Source organism: Narcine bancroftii, chromosome 4, assembly GCF_036971445.1.
Source record: "Narcine bancroftii isolate sNarBan1 chromosome 4, sNarBan1.hap1, whole genome shotgun sequence".
NCBI lineage: Eukaryota > Metazoa > Chordata > Chondrichthyes > Torpediniformes > Narcinidae > Narcine > Narcine bancroftii.
Window position 1 is genome coordinate 270625319 of NC_091472.1, and position 25655 is coordinate 270650973.

Here is a 25655-nt window from a genome sequence, read left to right on the forward strand (position 1 = left end):
ATGTGTTCATTGCCAGAGAAATTACCATTCATTGCCCAGTGGGCCTGGTTGCTGTACAGGATGTTGGTAAGAGTACACAGTGTATTGTGCACAGGTATAGTTGGCCAGCTCTAGGAGAGATTTTGCTAAGATGGAAAAGATGCCGAAAATATTCGAGGAAGTGTGCTGGAACTGGTAAATTTGAATTATAATGAAACTGTATAGGCTGGGGCTTTCCTTCACATAAGAAGAGCAATGGCTGTTTTCCTTACCCATAATTCACCATGCAGCTGGAACTGCTCTGTCTTTCCTAGAACAGTTCCAGCTGCATGGGGGATTGGTAGGGAAGACGACCATTGCTCTGCCGCATTTTAAGCTGCAGAGAGCGGCCCCAGAGGCTGAAACAGCCAGGTGAGGTGCCGGAGTGGCCAGTTTGCCCATATATCATGTTGACATTGTGTGGCTACTGGTACCTTCTTACCATAGTAGACCGCTTCACCAGGTGGCCTGAGGCTGTCCCAATCACCAAAACCATAGCTGACTCCAGTGCCAGGGCCTTGCTTGTCTATTTGAGTGTCCTGTTTTGCCATCCTGGCACATATAGCCACAGACTGGGGAGCCCAATTCACTTCCACCCTTTGGTCTGAATTAGCTAGCCTCCTTGGCATGCAGCTACACCACACCAATGCCTACCACCCCCATTCCATTGGTCTGGTTGAATGTTTCCACAGGCACTTCAAGCCAGTGCTCATGGCCCGGCTGATGAGCCCCAACTGGGTAGATGAGCTCCCCTGAGTCCTTCTTGGGATCTGTACAGCTCCCAGGAAAACCTACAGGTATCATCAGCTGAAATAGTTTACAGTGAAGACTTGACAGTCCTTGGCGAATTCCTGCCTGTAACCCATGGCCAGGTGCCAGATAACACCACAGTGCTACAGTGACTCCGTGAGATGCAAAGTAACCTCACACCCAGACCACTGAACCACCATCGACTTCCTTCACCCCATAATTCTCTAAAATTTGCGAGTTTGCATTTGTCTGCCAGGGCAACCACCGTTTGCTCATCCAATTACCATATGAGGGACTTTACAAAGTGATATTGGACATTTTTAGGAGTTTTTCACCATCAACCACTTGAAGCCACCACACTACAGCCGGCCAAGTGCTGACGTAAATTTTTTAAATGAAAGTGTAAAAACTTTGAGCAAGGCAGACACATGCTGGTTCTGGCTTGGGGGGGTTGGGGTGGGGTTTGTCTGGCGACACACATATTTGATGGCCAGGCCATCTGTGTGTTACGAGTGCACTATCGGAGCAGCTGCATCAAAGATGACGTCAGGTAGCCTTTTTTTCCATTTGGAGCTGAGGGCCCGCATAAATGCAGGGAGCGCACTTGTGTCACGATGACCGTTTCTGGAGCACCGTGGTGGGAGCATCAAATGCCTTAAAAGTGGGAGCACGTGAGTGAAAATAAAGATCATGAGTTCCAACGAGCTCATTGTTCTTTCACTCGGTTAGCATGTTTCCTACAATACTATATTTTCATTTATTCCTATACAAGGGTTTCTGAATAGTAGCCTGTGGCAATGAGGAGAGGAATATAGAACATAGGACATTATAGCATAATACATGACCTTCAGTCTATGATGTTGTGCAGACCTGTGTAAACCTATTCCACAACAATCAAAATTTTCCCGACCTCACACTCATAACCCTCTATTTTCCTTATATTCTCATCCTAGTCTAAGAGTCTTTTGAATGTCCCTATTGTACCACAGGTGATGCATTCCAGACACCACCACTCTGTGAAAAAAGCTTACCTCCTACATCTCCCCTAATCATTCCTCCACTCACCTCAAACAGATGCACATTGATATTTGGCCATTGCCTCCCTGGGAAAAAGGTGCTGGCTGTCTAATCTGTCTAAGCCCGTCCATAATTTTGTACACTTATTAAGTCACCTCTGCTCCTTCATCGCTCCAAAGAGAAAAGCCCTAACTGTCAGCCTTGGAAACCACGACAATAAGCAATTTCGCCCTTCCTAATCATTTCTTCCTCCACCTCCTACACATTGTGACCTATACCCTATCAGCTTTGGGGCCTCCCCTAGCTTCTTACCCACTTAAAAGATGTCTCATTTTATCTTAGTCCTGATAAAGGGATCTGACTGAAACGTTTTTAACCATTTCTACCCATGGATGTTGTCTGACCTGAGGAGTTTCTCCAGCACTTCTCACTCTGTCTCTTGAATGGAATCTATATCTCAATCCTTCCATCTCCATCACATCTGCTCCTAGGATGAGCTCTTCTATTCCAGAACATCTGAGATATCCTCCTTCAAAAAAAAAAACATTGTTTCTCTTCCACTGCCATCAACTCAGCCCTTACCTGCATTCCCTCCATTTCCCATTTATCTTCCATGGACACCTCCACTTGGTTGGTAAATTTGCAGTTGACACAAAAGTTGGTGGTGTTTTGGATAGCGAAGAAGAATGTAGAAGATTGCAAAGGGACATTGATAGGTTTCAGACCTGGGCTGAGAAATGGCAGTTGGAGTTCAATCCAGAAAAGTGTGAGGTGGTACACTTTACAAAGATGAACTCCAAGGCAGAGTTAATGGCAGGATTGATTGTGTGAGAGAGCAGAGAGATCAGGGGATCCATGTCCACAAATCCCTGAAAGTTGTCTTTCAGGTAGACAGGGTAGTTAAAGTTTATGGGATGTTGGGTTTCATAAGTTGAAGGATTGAGTTTAAGAGCCATGAGGTAATGACGCAGCTCTACAAAACCCTGGTTAGACCACACTTGGAGTACTGTGTCTAGTTCTGGTCACCTCATTATAGGAAAGACGTGGAAGCATTGGAAAGGGTACAGAGGAGATTTACCAGGACGATACCTGGTTTAGAGTATACGCATAATGAGCAGAGATAAAGGAAGCTAAGGCTTTACTCTTTGGAGAGGAGGAAGATGAGAGGTGACATGATAGAGGTATACAAGATATTAAGAGGAATAGACAGCCAGCACTTCAAGGGAGATACTAGAGGAAGGTTTATTACCCAGAGACTGGTTGGCACATGGAATACACTACTTGTGTCAGTGGTGGAGGTTGGTGCATTGGTGAATTTTAAGGGATTATTAGACAAGCATATGGATAAATTTAAAATGGAGAGTTATGTTGGAGGTAGGGTTTAAAGGTTGGCACAACATTGTGGGCTGAAGGGCTTGTACTGTGCTGTACTGTTCTATGTTCTATGAAACAAAGCAAGGACAGGATTCTCCTTGTCCTCACCTACCACCTCACCAACCTTCCTATCCAACATATCCTCTGCAATTTCTGCTACCTACAAGGTGATCCCATCATTAGACACATCTTCCCCTCTCTGCTTTCCACAGGAACCACTCCCTTGGGACTCCTTCATCCACTTCTCCATTCCCACTGTACAAATCCTCAGTACCTATTCCTGCAACCACAAGGAATGCTACACTTGCACCCAAACCTCTTCCCTCACCACCATTCAGGGCACCAAACAGTCCATCCAAGTGAAGCAACACAAGTGGGAATACTTTTCGAATGAGGCATTTTTTTCTCTAAGTTGAAGAATCAATTTTTCCATCTGACTGCATCTTCGATAATCCTTTCTTTTGGATAAGTACTTTTACTGACTGAAGGTTGTAGAATCAGCACTTCTCTGACAAGGTGTCAATCTTAAAGATGTGAAAAAAAAACCAAAAAAAATTGAATACGTGGGAAGATATTCATCTTAATACAGTTTACCTGACCTATCAATGATAATGAAGATCTTTCCACTTAATCAAATCCATCTTAATCTTTTTCAATAATGGTACATAATTTAATTTATATAAAGATTGATAATCCACATCCACAATTACTCCTAAATATTTGATTTTGTTAGACCATCGTAATTTTATAATCTGTTTACACTCATTATAATTCCCATCCGCAATTGGTAATATTTCACTTTTGTCCCAGTTTACTTTATACCAAGATAATACACTAAATTGCTCCAAACATTTTTGTAAATGCTTCAACGATTGTTCTGGATGTGTCAAATAAATCAATACATCATCAGAAATTAAATTAATCTTATATTCATCAACTGCAATTTTTATCCCTTTAATATTATCATTTTGTCTAATTGCTTGGGCTAACGGTTGAATGACCAATGCAAATAATGGACAACCTTGACGTGTTGTTCATGCTAAATTAAATGGCAAAGAAATATGGCCATTCGTCACCACACTAGCAACTGGATTTTTAAATAATGCCTTAACCCAACCAGTAAAAAAAAGGCCCAAAATTAATTTTTTCCAGCTCTTTAAATAAAAAATTGCACTTAAATGCTTTTTCCATGTCCAGCACGACAACCATTGGTTGGTTGGGTTATTGCCTCGATGCAATGATCAATGTAATCAGTCTAAGCATATCTATTCTTAATAAAACCTGCTTGATCAACATGTACTATCTGAGGCAAATATTTAGCAAGTCTATTTGCCTATATTTTAGCAATTATTTTATAATCTACATTTAATAAAGAAATTGGCCAATATGAAGCCACATTCAACGGATCTCTATTTTTCTTTGGAATTACTGTAATTATCGCACTCAACCAGGATTCTAGTAATGAATGTTCCTCTGTTATTTGTTGAGGCACATCCATAAATATAGGGGACAAATCCTCATAAAACTACCTTATAGAACTCTACTGTAAATCCATCGTCACCTGAAGACTTCCCATTTGGCATCTTCTGTATAGCTTCTTTAATCTCAAAATCTTTAAATGGAGACTCCAATTCTTTCACTCATCTTCTCCTAAAACTGGCAAGTCCAAATCAGATAAAAAAAGGTTCAATAGAACCATCATCTTGAATTCCCTCAGAAGTATATAATTTCTGATATAATGAATGAAATTGGTCATTAATTTCCTGAGTAACTATGGAATTCTTTTTAACAGCATTAATAGTTCTTGAAACCTGTTCTGTTTTTAATTGCCAAGCTAATACCTTATGAGCTCTATTTATAATAATGCTGCTTATTTCTTTGAATTAATTGCTCCTATTGATATGTTTGCAAAGTATTATAATGTAATTTCAACTTAGTTAATGCTGCTTTTAAAATTTTTCTGTAACATTCTTCCAAAATTCTTTTTCCAACTCAGTTATCTATTTCTCCAAAGTCAAATTTTCTGCCAAATACTGTTTTTTTTAAAAAAAAACTTTTGCTGAATAACTAATGATTTGGCCCCGTAAATATGCTTTCAAGACATCCCATAAAATAAAATTACTCTGTACTGAGCTAAAATTTGTATTCAAAAAAGTGATTTGTTCCTTAACAAAACTAATAAACTCAGGTTTTTTCAGTAACATTACATTAAATCTCCACCAATAAGTTGATTGCATAACCTCCGAACCAACACAAGATAAAAACAACATAGAATGATCGGACACAATCCTACTCTTATATTCAGCCTCAACAATTCAAACTTGAAAATATGCTGATACCAAAAACAAATCTTTCTAGAAAATGAATCATGCTTAGATGATTAAAAAGAAAAATCTTTTTCTGTTGGATTTAATCTTCTCCAAATTTCAACCAAATTCAAATCTTTAATCAAAGACCCCATTTGTACAGCCATCTTAGATTTATTCATACTTTTCGGAGATTTATCTAATAACGGATCCAAAACACAATTAAAATCCCCTTTAACTAAAATGTTTTCATTACCCTGATTTAATGTCAAAAAGGTTTCAGATATAAATCACTCATCATCCACATAAACATTCATCAACGTCCACGATTCTGCAAAAATCTTAAAATTCACCATTAAAATTCTACCCACAGTTTCAGTAAATGATTCCAGTTCAAACAGTATTTTCTCATGAACCAAAATCGCCACTCCTCATGCCTTATAATTAAATGAAGAAGCAACTACATACCCTACCCAATCTCTCTTCAATTTTAAATGTTCTATTTCAGTTAAATATTTTTCTTGCAGAAAAGCAATATCAACCTTCATCTTTTTAATATAAACCAACACATGTTTCTGCTTAATTGGATTATTCAATCCCTGTACATTAAAAGTCACCAAATTCAAATTAGACATTTTTTACTAAAAAAAAACCACAATTCACACTTGAACAAAAAAAAACTCCCTTTGCTTAAAAATCCTTTTAGATAAAATACAGAAAAAAAACCTTATATATAAAAAACCCCACACAAACAAAAAAATTTCTCCCCAGAACTACACCAATGTAGTAACTCCCCAATTAACTGGTTGTGGAAAAACCCACTAGTTGTAGATGACTTTTGAAAGTTTCAGAACTTCTTAACAATTAATTTTCTCGCAGACTCCGTATCAATTCACCTTTCTTTCCATTCCCATTCCCATTCCTCTTATCAGATGCCCTCCTCTTAGGTGACCATGATCGTTCAGCTCCTCACACATCTGGCGAAGAATTAGCAAAATTTAATTCATATGTCCACTCTCAAAAAATTGAGATTGAAAATTCCCATAGAAAACTTTCAACGTAGCAGGATATCGAAAGGCAAACTCATAATATCTCCACAACACCTCTTTTGCTGAATTTAATTCTTGGCGCCTCTTAATAATTTCCTGACTCAGGTCAGCATAAAAAAACCTCTCCTGATAGATTGAAAAAATATGGATTTTGTGAGTCAGATTGATGTTTTAGATACTGGAACATTTTTACATGCAGTTTCGTCTTGTGATAAAGTTCAGCCATTTGGGGAAAAAAATTAAGAGTATTTTGTGAAAAATTATTTAAGATTAAATTACCATTAGACCCAGAAATATTTTTGCTGGGTTATACTGTTTCACTGACTGATTTGGGGTTGGATAAGTTTCAGATAGTTTTGTCCCTTTAGCAATGGCAGTGGGATGGAAATGTGTTGCGATTACTTGGAAAGATAATGTAGAAGTTAATATAGTTTGTTGGCTTAATGAATTGAGATCCTTTTTTTTGTTCAGATGTGATCACCTTATTTGGAATGTATGGGTTTAGAAATATCTTTAAAAATTGTATAGTTTAAGATTTTAAGTTTGTAATTATTTGATATATGGTTTTTTTTAGCTCCCCTTGTGGGGCTGGCTGAGGGGGTAGGGAGAGGGGGGTGTGTTTTTTTTTGTGTTTAGTTTATTTTGTCTTTATTTTTATGTATTATTTCTATGTAATTTGAAAATCTTAAAGTTTTTAAAAAATAAGCACTTGAAATTGCTTCTATAAAATTCAAGTGTAATTTATATCTTAAGGAAGAGGCCAGGAGTTGACACGTTAACAAGGTTGAGGAGTAAAAAAAGAGAGCTTGCAATACAATGGATTTTGTCTAAGTCAGTGTGGATGCTTAATAGATTTGGATCTCCACTGTGGTGAAACTGAGCTTCCCCCCTCCCCTGAATATTTCACCATATAATTAATTAATGCATTAAATTTAAGTGTGCAGGTGTTATAGAATAAAACTGTGCAATTAAACAAAAGCTTTATATGCTCTTTACATATCCTTTATATCATTATTCTTTATTTTGGTTCCCAGCAATGTTTAATTAATTAGTGTTAATATGACATAATATATTATTAAGATTGTAATGAGACACTCTTGTCAAATTATGTTTTAATTCAAGTATTCATTTTGCAAATTAATCCTTTAATATTCAAGTAGTGTGGATTTCATTTAAATGTTTGAGCTAGCTGAACTAATCTGAGTGATTAATGCATTGTGTTTTATGAAATTGCAGTATTCATTAATAGAAAGCGTTGAATGTTGTTTTGTGCAATAGTGACAAAGTCGTGTTATATCGGAAATATTTAGCTGTTTCTTCAGCATTGCTGGATCAAAGTCATTAAAATGCATACCTGATTTCTTGAGGAAATGACTTCACCAATCAGAGAGCTACTGCTCTGAAAGAAGGTCAACATCATGCTCTATAACTAGTAAGTGCAGTGGCTTTTGTCAGTGACCTTGACACCACAAGAATTAATAAAAATATAATACTGTTATTCAAAGATGCTCTAATACGGAAACTCATCATTCATCCCAAGCAATTTTTGTCATCAGTATCCCTTCACATGAAGATACAGATCTAACTATATTTATCATTTGGTCTCATATCTTTTAATGCCTTTTTCTTTCAAACACTCATCTAATCCAATCTTAATGGGTATTATGTTTTATTTGCCATCCATATATAGTAGAAGTCCAAAAATCTGGATGCCAGAAATCTGGACCACTTAAGAATTCAGACTTTTCAAAAACTCACTTTTAAAATTTAGCAGGCTTTTGTATGTGTGTGTGTGCATGCGTGAGTGCCATAGATCCACAATGGCAACAAGTAACATGCTTGTTGACTATATTTTCTTTAAAACTGCTTGTTTTGATAAATGATGCATTGTGCATCTGCTAATGAATAAACTGTCAAAGTTTACCAATTCATCTCTTCTTTATTCCTCCTTAAATTTGAATTTTAAAAGTACTACCTGAGAATCTGGGAAATCTGAAAATAGAGACCGACCAAATCCACAAACAGTCCGGAATTTCAGGCTTCCACTAAGTGAAATCCACAACCCTACAATTATTTTACAAAGTTGGTATCATGCTCTCTGTCATTGTATCAATGGACACTTGATTTTTATTCTTCAAGTGATTGGAATGGTCTATTTCCATCTACTGTGAATCATTTTAAAACAGTTGGCATAGTGGTTCGTGTAATGATAGTGATCATGGTTGCATTTGCTACTGGTAATGTCTTAAGGATAGAGTTCCTGTTTGATTATACTGTACTGGGCTGCCAGCAGGGGCTGACACACTGCTGTGAGAGATCTGTAATGGAGGCTTTCAGCCTCATGGGCTGTTTGCATCAACTTTAAAGTATAGAATCTTTTCCTTCATCCATGTGTTGTCTAAGAATTCACACATATGAATACAAGATGAAACATCGTGTGTGAAGTGGGATGAAGGAAATTAAAAGGAAATACCTTAAAAGGTAAAATCCAAAGTCAGCAATTGATCAGTGAAGAGAAGCTAACAAAGAGAAAAATGGAAGGATTACATCCACCAGCAAAACTTCAGTTGACAGGTAATGTGGCTGAAAATTAGAACTGATTTAAAAAGCATTTTGGATTGTATTTAGTGGCAGTTGGAGCTGATGAGTAAAATGAAAGCATCAATTTTCTTACATGTCGTGGGTGATGAAGCCTGGAGGTGTATAATAACTTCACATTTGCTGCTGAAGGAGACAAAATGAAACTGGAAAAAAAGAATGAACAGTTTGAGGCATACTGCATACCTAAATGTAATGTGATGTTTGAGAGGCACAGATTTTTCTCGTTTGCAAAGATAAAGGAAGAAAGTATTGATCTGAATTGAGGGACAGAAGCAAAATGTGTGAATTTGGTGGATTGACGGACTCGCTGATAAAAGACAGACTTGTGTGTGGTATTCCAAATGGTAGTCTAAGGGAAAGACTGCTAAGAGAGCAAAATCAAGACCTGGAAAAAAAACATAGCACTCTGTAGGGCTACAGAAACAGTACAAATGCTGGCAAAAGAGATGTTGAGTGAAACTAGCTGCAACGTGGATGCAGTGAGCAAGAATGGACTTCAACCACAAAAAAAAGAGCACCAAAGTGGAAAGAGTGGCATGGCCAGCAAACAAAAATGAAAGGGACAATCGAACTCCATGCCATCCATGTGTACACAACACTTACCAAAAAAGTGTCCAGATTGTAGTAAAACATGCAATATGGGCATGCTGTAAGAACCAAGTGCAACAAAGCAAGGTTCATGCAGTTGATGAAAAGGAGATAGAGGAATTCAATGTAGATGTTGTGACTGAAAACAAGTAAAAAACAGAGATTGGATGTTGAGATTAAAAGTGAATTACGTATACATTTCAGTTAAATTGGATACTGGAGCACAAATTAATGTAATGATTTTACGAAGATTAGACGCAGACCAAAGCTCAGGTACCGATATACCATTGCAAGGAGAATGCATGGTTAAAGTGAAAGTGCTGCAATCATCGTGGTTCCAAAGGATGTTCAGACCATACTAGATTTAATAGCCAGTGAGAAATTGAACCTAGTAAGATAATAGTCCTTTTTGTGGAAAGCGAAAGAAAGACAGTCTGTGATGAACTCATGGAAGAGTACAATGACCTATTTCAGGGTTTAGGCTGCCTTCCAGGAGACCACATAATCAGAGTGGATGAACGTGTGCCACCAATAATACATCCATGCAGAAAAGTTCTATTTCCGCTTCAAAAATAGAGATGGACAGAGTGGAAAGCCTGAATGTAATTCAAAAGATAGATGAGCTAACTGAGTGGTTGAGTTCACTCGTCATTGTGGACAAAAAGAATGGAAAGCTTAGAATTTACCTGGATCCAAAAGATCTAAGCAGAGCAATAAAGAAAGAACACTATAAGCTTCAGACACATGAATAAATCATGTCACAGGTTGGAAATACAAAGTTTTTCAGCAAGGTTAGATGCACCATCAGGATTTTGGCAGTTGAAATTGAATGAAGCAAATTCAAGACTGTGCACGTTCAATAGTCCATTTGGTAGATGCAGATTCCTAAGGTGACCATTTGGAATTGCCTCAGCTCCTGAAGTGTATCACAAAACTATCCATAGGGTCTATGAGCACCTGGACAGAGTTGATACCTCAATGGATGACATCATAGTATGGGGAACCACGAGAATGGAGCATGATGAGAGACAAAGGAAAGTGCTGGAAGCAACAAGGAAAGCAAACCTGAAGCTGAATAAAGAAAAATGCCAGCTCTGGGTGACAGAACTAACATTTGTAGGAGATATTATTGGCAGTGAAGGCATCAGACCAGATCTCAGAAAGGTATCCAACACTGGGAACATGCCAAGGCCACAATGCAAAAAGGACGTACAGAGGTTTAATGGAATGGTCAACTATATGGATAAATTCATATCCAACCTCTCAGAAAAGATGGCTCCATTGAGAAGACGAACAGAGAAGAACATTGAGCGGGTGTGGGATCATGGGCACGAAAAGTTACGGAGTGAATTAAAGAAACTGCTCACAGAGGAACCAGTTCTGAGGTTTTATGACCCAGCGAAACCCATCAAGATATCATCAGATGCATTGTATAGTAGGCTCAGTGCAGTTCTTCTGCAAAAATATGATGTCTGGCAACCCATTGCATATGCATCACGCTCGGTGACAGATGTGGAGACACAAGAGGCTCAAAAGGAGCTGCTCAGCATCACATACACCAGTGGAAGATTTCATCAGTTTGTGTCAGGTCAAGCAATCAGTGTAGCGATTGACCATATGTCCTTGATTGCATTGCTCCAAAAGCCGTTAAATGAATGTCCACTTAGAATATAAAGATTGAAGATTAGGCTGCAATGCTATACATTGAATGTGGTGTACACTCCGGGTAAGCTAATTTACACAGCAGGCACATTGTCTAGAGCTATTGACACGAGAGAGCCCACAAACGCCAAAACAGATGAAGACAGGAACATTGTTTTGGACATGATCAAAAGTGCACAGCCCATATCAGATACAAAAATGGAGCTCATAAAGTCAGAGACAAACAAAGATGAACCACTGAGGCAACTGAGAAAAACATCTTGGATGGTTGGCCCAAAATGAAGCAGGACGGCTCACCTGACGTTTTAGAGTAATGGAACTGTAGCGGAGAATTATCAGTGGTTGAAAACATCATCAACAAAAGAAGTAAAATCCTCATCCCAAAGCGTCTGAGAAAAGAGATGCTAAAAAGGAACCATGGAGGACATATTGGAATTGAAAAGTGTAAGAAAAGAGCATGAGAGGTGATTTACTGACCAAGATCAACAATGATATATTAAATGAAGTGTCAAACTGTACAAAATGCTGGAAATATCAAGCAAGTATTCCTCCAGAACCACTAAAGACATGCCCAGCACCATACTGACCTTACCAGAGGGTAGGCACTGACCTATTTGAATGTCAAGGAAAGGACCATCTTGTAGATACAGACTATTACTCCCTATATCCAGAGGTGTGCAAACTGAACACCACCACTGCAGATGCTGTAATAACAGGTATGAAAGCCATATTCTCCAGACATGTCAATGGCAAGCGAGGTCTTCACAGATAATGGATCCCAGTTTTGCAATTCAAGTTTCCAACACTTTGCCAAATAGTGGGACTTTGTACACACCACATCAATTCCTCATTTTCCACAGTCCAATGGTCTAGTGGAAAAATTGGTACATACAGTGAAAAGACTGATGAACAAGGTAAAAGACGGTGGAACAGACCTACCAGAGCATGCTAGTATACCGCACAATGCTGCTTGCATGTGGTATGTCACCAGCACAACTCCATATGGGTCGTAGGCTAAGATCAATCCTATCCATTCAGGAGAAACTCCTAAAAACAAGGGGAGAAGTTGAGCAAATTGAAAGAACAATAGAAAGAAAAGCTAAAATATTACTTTGATAGAGGAACAAAAAACCTACTAGAAGTCCACACTGGTGACCAAGTAAGGTTAGAAGATGAAATAAACTTATGGATCAGAAGGGAACTGTCCTTAGTGTATCCAATCAAGATCATACACCATTCAGACCGATGAAGATGCTGTTCTATGAATAAATCATTGAGATCTTCAAATGGGACCAGTCACAGTAGATGGAAAGATGGATACTGTTGAATAACCTGAATACACAGCTGAGAAGACATTGTCTGAGGCAATAACTCAGAATCAAGGACAATCAGGAGAGATCCTCAAGAAATGTGAATCCTCCTAAGAGACTCATTGAGCATATTGAAAGACTCCTGTTATAGAATGAAGTAGTGCTATCTTATTCACTCTTCAAGTTTTAGTGTATGTATATGTGAACACACAAAACAAGTTTAAAAAATGTTAACAATGTTGATAATAATGAAAATGTAAGTTCTTGGTGTTAAAGTTAAAATTGCAGAGGTATACAAAGAAAAGATGTTAATTAAAAGTAAATTACTTTTGTTTTAAGAAAGGGAGATGTACTGATAGTGATCATGGTTGCATTTGCTACTAGCAAGGTCTAAAATATATAGTTCCTGTTTAATTATATTTGGCTTCTAGCAGGGGCTGACACAGAAGGAGAGACTGCTCTAAGAGAGATCTGTATTGGAGGCTTGCAGCCTCATGTGTTGTTTATATCAACTTTAAAGTAAAGAACCTTTTCCTTCATCAATGTGTTGTTTAAGAACTCACACATACGAATACAAGATGGAACAGTTAGCACCACGTTGTTACAGCACTAGTGATTGGGACTGGGGTTTGAATCCCATGTTGTCTGTAAGGAGTTTGTACGTTATTCCCATGTTTGCATGGGTTTTCCCTGGGGGCTCTGTTTCCCTCCCACCATCTAAAATGCGCTGTTCAAGCGGGGATTGTAGGTCGATTGGGTGTGATTGGGCAGCATGGGCTCCTGGGCTGAAAGTGCCTGTTCCTGTGCTGTATGTCTAAATCTAAAAAAATTCCATAAATTCAAACATTCAGTCAGATTTCCTTGTAATGAGCAAAGTTTTAACAATATTTTTAGTCTTTCTACATCTGTATTGTTCCTCACACAAGGCAGTATCCTAATTAATTTATATTTAAATCAAAAATCACAAAGCTTGAAACTAGATAGCATGCAAAGGACATTATTTGCTATAAACCACTTGAAGCATTCTGAGATTGTGGTAGGGGACTACATGGTGTGTGTGTGTGTGTTGATGAGGTGTTTGACATTATTCCTTTATTTCTATATTAGCCACCATAATTAATAAAGCTGATTTATTAAACTGGATTTTAAAAATACTTCAATGTTATATATTTTTAAATTTGTTTGTGATTCACTATCTGAAGATGCTTCTGCTGATCTGTAACATTAAATCTGCCTTGATTCAAATACCTGGAGGTGTATAATAATTCTTCGAACTGTGTTTCAAATTCCTAAATTGTTCTCATTGTCTTCTTATTAAATCAATTTTTTTCATGATGCACACTTATTAAGGAGATGTGGAGCATAGGATTTTTTTTAAAAACTCCAATTGAAATGATTATTATTCTATGGCATTCTGCTATTGTTCATGTAAGTCATACAAATTGTGTTTTTTTTGTGTGTGAAGATGACATGATTTTAAACAGTGAAAAGTGAAATGACTTAAACCATTTATCTGAAACTATAGTGATACATTATAAGAGGATTAAGGGCCTTTTGAAGTATAAAGGTAAAAGAAACAAGGCATCAATTACTATCGATGAGCAGAAGTGCTGTTGTTATAAAACACTGACAAATTATACCATTTTATGTAGATTATAAGTATACTTCCATTACTATTTGGAACATCTGAGCATCCAGACATAACTGCCAACCCCTATTATGCAATAAATATCTTGTTTAGTTATTTCACCTATTGCTCCAATGCTAGAAAACATATTTTTGCTAAATTTTACTAAAGGATTTACTTGGAAGGGAAAACATTTGTAGTTTATTAGAGCTAAATTCAGGAGACTGAAGAAATGATTACAAAGCTAATGACATTAGTGAAAGTCCAGATTAATTTATGTGTATATTACACATTGGTTATGTACCTTTATCTTTGCTACATAGGGCACACTGTTTGATCTGCTGAGTTTCTCCAACATTGTGGGTTTACTTCAATCACGGTGACTGAGGACTTGTGCTTTACTTTCATTCCTTATTAATTACCTTCTTTATTCCAGTTGTGAATTTGACATGATTAACTTCCCTCTACATTTTTACAAACAACTTTTGACATCAGTAACACTGTTTCTCTGTAAACTATGTCAGGTTCCTCGGCAACAAGTGTAGCTCTAGCCATATTGACGCTCCATTACACAACAATTGTACTCAAACAATAAAACATAATGGAGCCAAAAATTGAGAGCACTCTTGCTATTCTTTGCTCTCCAAGAATAATTCCTGTGAATTTCCCCTCGATTGAGCTTTAATAGACTTATTCCTCAACAATAATTTTTTTTAGCTTGGTAATTTTTATGGAGATTTAGCTTGAGTGCACAACTCAGAACAGAAAAAAACTATGAAGAAATTTGAAGTTGCTCTTTTACACTGAGTTTGTTCACAATGTTTGATTACCTAAGCATTAATATTTCAGGCTTACTATCAGTTTTTCTCATGAATTCAGAGGGAAGTAAAAACACAAATTGCTGGAGAAGCTCAGCAGGTCAAACAGTGTCTTTATGTAGCAAAGGTAAAGATACATAACCAACATTTCAGGTTTGAGGTCTTCATCAAAGCCTGAGAAAATGCCGGCAGGCATCTGAACTAAAGAGTGTGGGGTGGGAGAGAAAGAGGGATGGAAAAGGCATCTATCATCTCATGCCTTTGCCACGCTCCCTTCCATCCCCCCTCCCTTTTGTTTGGATGCTTGCCGGCATTTTCTCATAATTGGATGAAATTATGAGATATATCGGTTATGTATCTACCTTTACTGCATAAAGGACTCTGTTTGAACTGCTGAACTTCTCCAGCATTTTGTGTTTTTCTTCAAACTCAGTGTCTACGATTTTTGTGATTTACTTCCGAGTTCAGAGGGTGATCATCCACTCAAGGTCAATCATGAAGAGATAAAAAAATTGTTATGGTTTTCCCTAAGTCTACCTTGTCCAGAATGTCAATTAAAAAAAAATCTTAATATAGATGTTAACGCTCTGATTAGCATTGAAATATATTCATTTATCTATCTGTTAGGTAGCTATTTGTAAGCTCTCTACAAGTTCTGTTTGATATTAGATATAAAAGGGAAGACTCCTAATTTTGACCTCTCTGCTTATTATTCTTCCATTCACTAAAGGTATCCTTATAAGAACAGCTTGGCATTCTGATTAACCACAGGAAAATTGTTGCAACAAAGCTAATTTTTGTATCTCTCTTCATTTAGACTAAGGATAATTGTGAATGCAATCATTGCTTACAAGTCAAATTAATTTTACACACCTCCACAAAGAAAATGAAGGCAAGTTGCAAATTATTTCTCATTTGATTTTGCTTTGAGTAGAAAGACATTGTCCAATTGCAACATTTACATCAAAAATAGACATTTAACAGAAATTCATGAATAGATGAATGTCCCAGAACACTGGATAACAATTTTTTTCCCCAAAAATGTTTGCTTCCTGAAAATTGGGGATTATAATAGACACAAAAAAAATTAAATTAACTTTTATTGAATTTAGCTTGTTGAATTGCGTAATGATGCTGACACATTGCGTTAGTTCATCTGACCTAAAAATGCTTTGAGGCTGATTTTCATTTGTACTTAGCATCTGATGTCTCCCTTGTCAGTGTCCAACAATAGTCAGCCAGCATTGATGGATTCCAGTGGGACTGAAATTGCTTTACCATGGTCGCAATGTCCTGGTGAAACCTTTCACCATGTTTGTCACTGATTGCACCAAGATCAGCAGGCATTCTCAGGAAGGAGGGTGAGCAGCCAGATGTGTTGGTCTATGTAAGGATCAATGATGTGGGTTGGAAGGGTGAGGATGTACCAGGACTTGGACGCAAGGTTCAAAGACCACTGGGCTCTCTACAGAGAACGTGGAATCTGTTCTGACAGGGCGGTCTGTTCTTGAACTCAAGAGAGGCTAATAACCCTATGGAAATATTAACTCGTGCTCCTCTGGTGGTTTTTAAACTAGATTTTCAGGGTGATGGGAACCACAGTGCCAGAGTAGATTGTTGAGTGGTGAAGGAAAAAGATGAAGTGAAGATTGCATGTAGCGTCAGAAGTCAAAGGGTTTTACATGATGGCATTTTTTTTCCATATGCATCTATTTCAATGCAAGTAGTATTATAGGAAAGGCAGACAAGCTTAGAGCATGAATTGGCACATGAAATTATGGCATTGTGGCTTTCAGTGAAACTTAGTTACAGTAGGGCCAGGATTGGCAGCTCAATCTGGGCTTCCATTGTTTCAGATGTGGTAGAATAGGGCTAATGAAAGAAGGAGGAGTGATATCACTCATCAGGGAAAATATCACAGCTGTGCTCAGGCTATATGGGTGGAACAGAGGAATAGAGTTGTATTTATAGACCACAAATAGTGAGAATTGGTGCAACAGATCTGCAGAGAGATAGCAGATTGCTTCAGGAAATACAAGGTTGTGATAGTAGGAGATTTAAATTTTCTACATATTGACTGGGATTTGGAGTTTGCCAAATGCATTCAGGAAAGTTTTCTAAATTAATATTCTTTCTTTGGCTTGGCTTCGCGGTCGAAGATTTATGGAGGGGGTAAAAGTCCACGTCAGCTGCAGGCTCGATTGTGGCTGACAAGTCCGATGCGGGACAGGCAGACACGGTTGCAGCGGAAAATTGGTTGGTTGGGGTTGGGTGTTGGGTTTTTCCTCCTTTGTCAGTGAGGTGGGCTCTGCGGTCTTCTTCAAAGGAGGTTGCTGCCCGCCGAACTGTGAGGCGCCAAGATGCACGGTTTGAGGCGATATCAGCCCACTGCCAGTGGTCAATGTGGCAGGCACCAAGAGCTTTCTTTAGGCAGTCCTTGTACCTTTTCTTTGGTGCACCTCTGTCACAGTGGCCAGTGGAGAGCTCGCCATATAACACGATCTTGGGAAGGCGATGGTCCTCCATTCTGGAGACGTGACCCACCCAGCGCAGCTGGATCTTCAGCAGCGTGGACTCGATGCTGTCGGCCTCTGCCATCTCGAGTACTTCGACGTTAGGGATGAAAGCGCTCCAATGAATGTTGAGGATGGAGCGGAGACAACGCTGGTGGAAGCGTTCTAGGAGCCGTAGGTGATGCCGGTAGAGGACCCATGATTCGGAGCCGAACAGGAGTGTGGGTATGACAACGGCTCTGTATACGCTAATCTTTCAGTTGGTTGTTTTTCCAGACTCTTTTGTGTAGTCTTCCAAAGGCGCTATTTGCCTTGGAGAGGAACAATATACAGAGGAACCAAATCATGAGAGCGCAGTATTGGATCTCCTATTAGGAGATGAGACAGGACAGGTGACAGAAGTATGTGTAGGGGAACATTTTGAGTCCAGTGATATAATACCATTTGTTTCAAATTAAATATGGAGAAGGATATGTCTCTGCTTCAGACTGAGATTCTAAAAGAGAGAAAGGCAATTTTGAGGAAATGAGAATAGATCTAGAATGTGTATATTGGGATAAGTTGTTTCCTGGAAAGGATGTGTTAAGTGGAAGACTTTCAAAGGTGAAATTTTGAGAGCACAGAATTGGTAAGTTCCTATTAGGATTAAAGGTACATTGAGGGGTATTTGGATTCTTGATCAGAAGAAGAGAGACATGTATAGTAGGTACAGGTCAACAGGAGTGTAGTGCTTCTGGAGCTCATTAAAAAAAACCAAAATTAACAAGTGGGGAATTTAAACACAGGAGCACACAAATGCATGGCAACCAATGATTTTCCTGCTCTTTGTCTCCTCGGGTCACTCACGTCTTCTGTTTCCCATTTGTGACACCACTGATCTTCTTCCGATTGTTAGGTGAGTGTCACACCGAGAGGAATGAGGTATTTGTGAGTGTGTCCTGTCACAGGACATATCATATTCCATTGTCATTGATGGCTGCAGCAGGTCACATCATGCGGCATCAGTCTTCGCACCGGCGGGAGGGCAGTGGGCCTGACCAGAGGCAGGATGGTGTTAGATGATCAGTTCAGCCAGTCAACCTATACATAGTGCAACAGTATAAACAAGGTACAGAGAGATCATTTAGAACAGAGCAAAGGCAAAGTTATTTTAGTCATTCATTCAGGAGTCAGGGAAAAACTATCTGAATCTGGTGGTGTATGATCTCAGACATTAATTTTCTTCCAGATGGGAGGAGGGTGAATAGTGTGTGGCTGGGGTGGGGATAGCTTTTTTAAAATTGTGTTGGCTGCTTTACCAAGGCAACAGAGTACAAGAGACTGATAGTGATATCAGTAAAAGTAAGAAAAGTTGTGTTTCGCTTGCCTCTAGTTCAAATTTTCTAACCAGGTCCAAATGCAGTTTGTGTTGTCTAAGGACTCACACATACAAATACAAGATGAAACAGAGAGTAATGGTGCTTCAAAGTCAGGCTTGTATCCCTGTTCAGGTGTTTGGATTGAAGAAATGTGGAAGAAGGAAACTTATCTCAGGTTAGACTTCAAGGTGGTGAACTTGGGAGTAAAGTTTGTGCAAGCAAGCAAGCTAACACTTTTCACTGCTAAAGGTTTGAGGCTGTCAAATTAATGGCAGATGTACCAAGTATCCTATTATGGAGCCAATCAAAGTACATGCTTGAAGTCTCTCAGAGAAAATAGTTTTTTATTTTGAATATTTTATTTAAAATTTTATCCATATATGTCATTCTAAAAATACAAAAAAAATCAAATATTAATATCAGTTTGGGGGTTTGTATAACCCCCAAACATCAAACCCCTCCCCCTAAATAGAAAAAAAAAGTTGATCACAAACAAAAGCTCACCCTGCTGCTCTATGTGCTGAAAATATTCTTCTTCTTCTTTGGCTTGGCTTCGCGGACGAAGATTTATGGAGGGGGTAAAAAGTCCACGTCAGCTGCAGGCTCGTTTGTGGCTGACAAGTCCGATGCGGGACAGGCAGACACGGTTGCAGCGGTTGCAGGGGAAAATTGGTTGGTTGGGGTTGGGTGTTGGGTTTTTCCTCCTTTGCCTTTTGTCAGTGAGGTGGGCTCTGCGGTCTTCTTCAAAGGAGGTTGCTGCCCGCCAAACTGTGAGGCACCAAGATGCACGGTTTGAGGCGTTATCAGCCCACTGGCGGTGGTCAATGTGGCAGGCACCAAGAGCTTTCTTTAGGCAGTCCTTGTACCTTTTCTTTGGTGCACCTCTGTCACGGTGGCCAGTGGAGAGCTCGCCATATAACACGATCTTGGGAAGGCGATGATCCTCCATTCTGGAGACGTGACCCACCCAGCGCAGCTGGATCTAGCTAGTGAAGAAACACACAAATGCTGGTGAAACTCAGCAGCTTAAACAGTGCCTTTATGTAGCAAAGGGAAAGATACATCACCAACATTTTGGGCTTGAGCCCTTCATCAGGATGTGGGGGAACATGAGGGATGTCTGAACAAAAGGAGGAAGGGGGAGGGGGTGGTGAGGGTGGGACATGATAGGTGGGTGGTGGGGGGAGGGGAAGAGAAGGAGTCTAGGATAGGTTGAGAGAAAAAGAAAGTAGGAGCTTGAAAAACTACTTAAAATAGGGGTGGGGGAGAAGGGGGGAAAGTCAAGCTGATTAGTGGAATGTAGTGAACTCAATGTTCATGCCCTGGGGTTGGAGGGTGCCCAGATGAAAAATGAGGTGTCCTTCCAATCTGCAGGTGGTCAGGGTGGGGTAGTGTGAAAGGCCATGGGCACATGTGAGCTTGAGAACGTGACTCAGAATTGAAATGGTTGGCTATGGGGAGGTTGCTTTTAATGCAGATGGAGTGGAGGTGCTGAGCGAAGCGATCTCCTAATCTGCAACCGGTCCCTCCGACATAGAGAAGTCCACAGAGGGCGCACCGGATGCAGTAATTGAGTTCTTTGGAGGTACAGGTGAAATGTTGCTTCACCTGAAAGGTCTGTTTAGGACCTTGGATCATGATGAGGGAGGAGGTTTGGGTGCAGGTATTACACCTCTTACGACCACAGTGGAAGGTGCCAGGGCAATGGGTGGGGAGGGAAGAGTGCACAAGGGACACATGGAGGGAGCAGTCCCTATGGAAGGCTGAGAGTGGAGGAGAAGGAAAAATGTGGCTGGAGGTGGGGCCCTGTAGTAAGTGCTGAAAATTCTGGCAGATAATGTGTTGGATGCAGAGACTGGTGAGGATGAGGGGGAGTGAAGATGCTCTTGGAAAATTATGTGGCCATGAATGCTTCACATCTAAAGGCAATGACAGGCCATACTCAGATCACTTTGGCTTAATGGAACTTCAAAGCAAAAATAGTGTTGCCGATCGAATTAGATTGCAATCCCGCACTAGTGTTACAGAGATATTAAATCGCATCGTCATTAATATGAAATAGAAAATTTACAGCAGATCAAGCAGATAAATGGGGAAATTTATGTTCTTTGACGAATCAACAAGTCTGAGCATTAAGATAGCCCTAAAAGTTTATTTGAAATGTGAAAGTGATAAGGGAGTGATCTCCATTTTATGTTTTTAGATCTAATTGAACTGCCTGATCAATAAACTGCAACTATTGCAAAGCATTATTGAACTGTCAATAACCATGGGTTTAATGACTCTTACTTGAACCAGAACAAAGCATTATTGAACTGTCAATAACCATGGGTTTAATGACTCTTACTTGAACCAGAACCTTGTAGCATTTGCTTGGTGTCAAATCTGATGTTGCTATAATTCTCAAGGAAAATTACCCATTTCATCTTGTATTCATGTGTGAATTCTTAGGCAACACATGAATGAAGGAAAAGGTTCTTTACTATAAAGTTGATATAAACAGCACCATGAGGCATGCCATGAGGCTGCATCTCCATTATAGATCTTGCATACTTTGTATGCATACTGCTGCCAGCCAAGCCTAATCAAATAGTAATTATAATCAAGGCATTGTTAGTGGCCATGCAAACATGATCACGATCATTAGATCTCCCTTTCTTAAAATAAAAAGCACTTACCTATTTTCTTTGTATAACTCTTGATTTTTAACTTTAAAATCAGGAACTTACATTTTAATTATTATCAAAATTGTTAACATTTAAAAAAAACTTATTTTGTGTGTTCACATTTACATACACTAAAACTTTGAGCGAATAAGATAGCACTACTTCATTCTATAACAGGAGTCTTTAAATTTGCTAATTGAGTCTCTTAGGAGGATTCATGTGTCTTGATAATCTCCTGATTAATTGTCCTTGATTCTGAGTTGTTGCCTCAGACAATGTCTTCTCAGCTGTGTATTCAGGTTGTTCAGAAGTATCCATCTTTCCATTTACTGTGGCTGGTCCCAATTGAAGATCAACGATTTCACAGAAGAACACCTTCATCTGTCTGAATGGTGTATGATCTTGGTTGGACTTCACTAAGGACAGTTCCTTTCCAAGTCCATAAGTTTATTTTGTCTTTTAGCCTTACTTGGTCACCAGTGTAGAGTTCCGGTAGGTTTTTGTTCCTATGTCAAATTAATACTTTTGCTCTTCTTTGCTGTTCTTTGAATTTCCTCACCTTCTCCCGTCTTGTTTTTAAGGAGATTCTCCTGAATGGGTAGGTTTGATCTTGGCCTACGTCCTATAAGGAGTTGTGCTGGTGACATACCACACTCAAACAGCATTGTACAGTATACCAGCATGCTCTGGTGGAAGTCTGTTCCAATCTTTTGCATTGTTCATCAGCCTTTTTATTTTCTGTATTGATTTTTTCACTAGACCATTGGACTGTGGAAAATAAGGACTTGACATGGTGTGTTCAAAGTCCCACTCTTTGGCAAACTGTTGGAACTTTAACTTGCAAAACTGGGGTCCATTGCCTATGAAGACCTTGCTTGCCTTGCCATATCTGGAGAATATGGCTTTCATACCTTTTATTACAGCATCTGCAGTGGTGGTGTTCAGTCTACACACCTCTGGATACAGGGAATAATAGTCTGTGACTACAAGATAGTCCTTTCCTTAACATTCAAATAGGTCAGTGCTTATCTTCTGGTAAGGTCTGCATGGTATTGGGTGTGGCTTTAGTGGTTCTGCAGGATTACTTGCTTGATTTTTCTGGCATATTGTTCAGTTTGACACTTAATTTGTTATATCAGTACATCACTTTTCGTGCTCTTTTCTTACGTTTCAATTCTGAGATGCCCTTCATGGATCCTTTTTAGCATCTCTTTTCTCAGACTAAGATAATGATTTTTCTTCCTTTGTGGATGATGCCTTCAACCACCGATAGTTCTGCCCTGTAGTTCCAGTATTGAAATGTCAGGTGAACAGTCCTGCTTCATATTGGGCCATCCATCCATGATGTTTTTTTCCTCAGTTGTCTCAGTGATTTATCTGTTTGCCTGACTTTATGAGCATCTGATGTGGGCAGTGTACTTTTGATCATGTTCACGAAGGCATTCATGTCTTTATTCATTCTGGTGTTTGCAGGGTCTCTTGTCTCAACAGCTCTAGACAACATGTCTGCTGTGTACATTAGCTTGTCCAGAGTTTATGCTACATTCAGTGTATAGCATTGCAGCCTAATCATCAATCTTTGTATTCTAAGAGGACATTCATTTAATGGCTTTTGGAACAATACCATCAAGGGCTTATGGTTAGTACTGATTGCTTGTCCTGACACAAACTGATGAAATCTTTCACAGTCGTATGTGATGCTGAGCAACTCCTTTTCAATTTCAGTGTCTCTGTGGCTGTCATTGAGCATAATGCATATGCAATGGGTTGCTAGTCATCCTATTTTTGCAGAAGAACTTCACTGAGCCCATTATGTGATGCGTCTGATGATATCTTGATGGGTCTCATTGGGTCGTAAAACCTCAGAACTGGTTCCTCTGTGAGCAGTTTCTTTAGTTCCCTCCATGACATTTTGTGCTCATGAATCCACTCCCATTCAATGTTCTTTTCTGTTCGTCTTCTCAATGGACCATCTTTTATGAGAGGTTGGATATGAATTTACCCATATAGTTGACCATTCCATTAAACCTCTGTACGTCCTTTTTGCATTGTGGCCTTGGCATGTACCCAATGTCGGATACCTTTCTGGGATCTGGTCTGATGCCCTCACTGCCAATAATATCTCCTACACATACTAGTTACATCACCACGAGCTGGCATTTCTCTCTATTCAGCTTCAGATTTGCTTTCCTTGTTGCTTCCAGCACTTTCCTTAGTCTCTCATCATGCTCCATTCTCGTGGTTCCCCATATTATGATATCATCCATTTAGATATCAACTCCATCCAGGTGCTCATAGACCATATGGATAGTTTTGTGATACACATCAGGAGCTGAGGCAATTCCAAATGGTAACCTTAGAAATCTTATCTGCCAAATGGACTATTGAACGTTCACAGTCTTGAACTTGCTTCATTTAATTTCAACTGCCAAAATCCTGATGGTGCATCTAACTTTGCTGAAAGTCTTTGCATTTGTAAACTGTGACGTGATTTCTTCATGTGTCTGAAGCTTAAAGTGTTCTCTCTTTATTGGTCTGTTTAGATCTCTTAGATCCAGGCAAATTCTAAGCTTTTTGTCCATAATGATGAGTGAACTCAACCACTCAGTTGGCTCATCTATCTTCTGAATCACGTTCAGGCTTTCCATCCTGTCCAACTCTGCCCCTAGTTGCTTTTGAAGCGCAAACTGAACTTTTCTGCATGTATGTATTATCAGTGGCACATGTTTATCCACTCTGATCATGCATTCTCCTGGAAGACAGCCTACACCCTAAAATAGGTCAATGTACTCTTTCATGAGTTTATTATAGACTGTCTCTCCTTTGCTTTCCACCATGAGGACTCTCTTTACCGGGTTCAGTTTCTCACTGGCTGTTAAACCTAGTATGCCCTGTACATCCTTTGGTACCACAATGAATGCTAGTATGTGCTTTTTGTCCTTGTATTTCACTTTGACTATGCATTATCCTTGCACTGGTATATCAGTACCTGAATATCCTGTCACCTTCACTTTTGTTCCATACATCTTTGGTCTCAGTCTAATCTTCTTAAAAACAGTCTCTGATGTTAAATTAACTTGTGCTCCAGCATCCAATTTGACTGAAATGTTTATGTAATTCACTTTTAATCTCAACATCTAGTCTCTGTTTTCTTTCTTGTTTACAATCACAACATCTACATAGAATTCCTCTATCTCTCTTTCATCTACTGCATGAGCCTTGCTTTGTTGCATTTGGTTGTTACAGCAACGGGCATAATGGTTGCTTTTGTTGCACATATTGCATGATTTACCGCATGCTGGACACTTTTTTAGTAGGTGTTGTGTACTGCATCGACGACATGCCTTTCGATTGTCCCTTTTATTTTGTTTGCTTTTCATGCCTCTTTCCACTTTGGCACACTTTTTGTTAAGCAGTTTATGTCCGTTCTTGCTCACTGCATCCACATTGCAGCTAGTTTCACTGAACAGCTCTTTTGTCTGCATTTATACAGTTTCTGTAGCCCTACAGAGTGCTGTGGCTTTTTCCAGGTCTTGATTTTGTCTCTTAGCAGTCGTTACCTTAGACTATTATCCAGAATACCATACACATGTCTGTCTTAGCAGCGAGTCAGTCAGTCCACCAAATTCACACATTTTGCTTTGTTTCTCAATTCAGTCATGCATGGATCAATATTTTCTTCTGTTTTCTGTACATGTGAAAAATCTGTGCCTTTCAAATGTCACATTACGTTTAGGTATGCAGTATTCCTCAAACTCTTACATTATTTTTTCCAGTTTCACTTTGTTTCCATCAGCAGCAAATGTGCAGTTATTATACACCTCCAGGGCTTCATCACCCATGACATGCAAGTAAACTGATGCTTTCACTTTATCACTTTTCTCATCAGCTCTGACTGCCACTAAATACAATCCAAAATGCTGTTTAAATCTGTTCTAATTTTCAGCCACATTATCTGTCAACTGAAGTTTCACTGGTGGATGCAATCCTTCCATTTT

General features: G+C 39.1%; 2 long non-coding RNA genes across 4 annotated transcripts in view; one reads left to right on the top strand and one right to left on the bottom strand.

Moving 5' to 3' along the window:
* LOC138761964 (uncharacterized) overlaps window positions 1–25655 on the bottom strand; it is a 108690-nt gene that overhangs the window by 51443 nt on the left and 31592 nt on the right. Inside the window, exon 2 of one of the 3 annotated variants that reach the window (XR_011356659.1) lies at window positions 4689–4815. The exons of the other annotated variants lie outside the window; for them this stretch is intronic. This is a non-coding gene — a long non-coding RNA (uncharacterized lncRNA). The remainder of the gene's footprint in view (window positions 1–4688; window positions 4816–25655) is intronic. 3 annotated transcript variants of the gene reach the window in all.
* LOC138761963 (uncharacterized) overlaps window positions 1–25655 on the top strand; it is a 39916-nt gene that overhangs the window by 1041 nt on the left and 13220 nt on the right. Inside the window, exon 2 of the long non-coding RNA XR_011356657.1 lies at window positions 15938–16012. This is a non-coding gene — a long non-coding RNA (uncharacterized lncRNA). The remainder of the gene's footprint in view (window positions 1–15937; window positions 16013–25655) is intronic.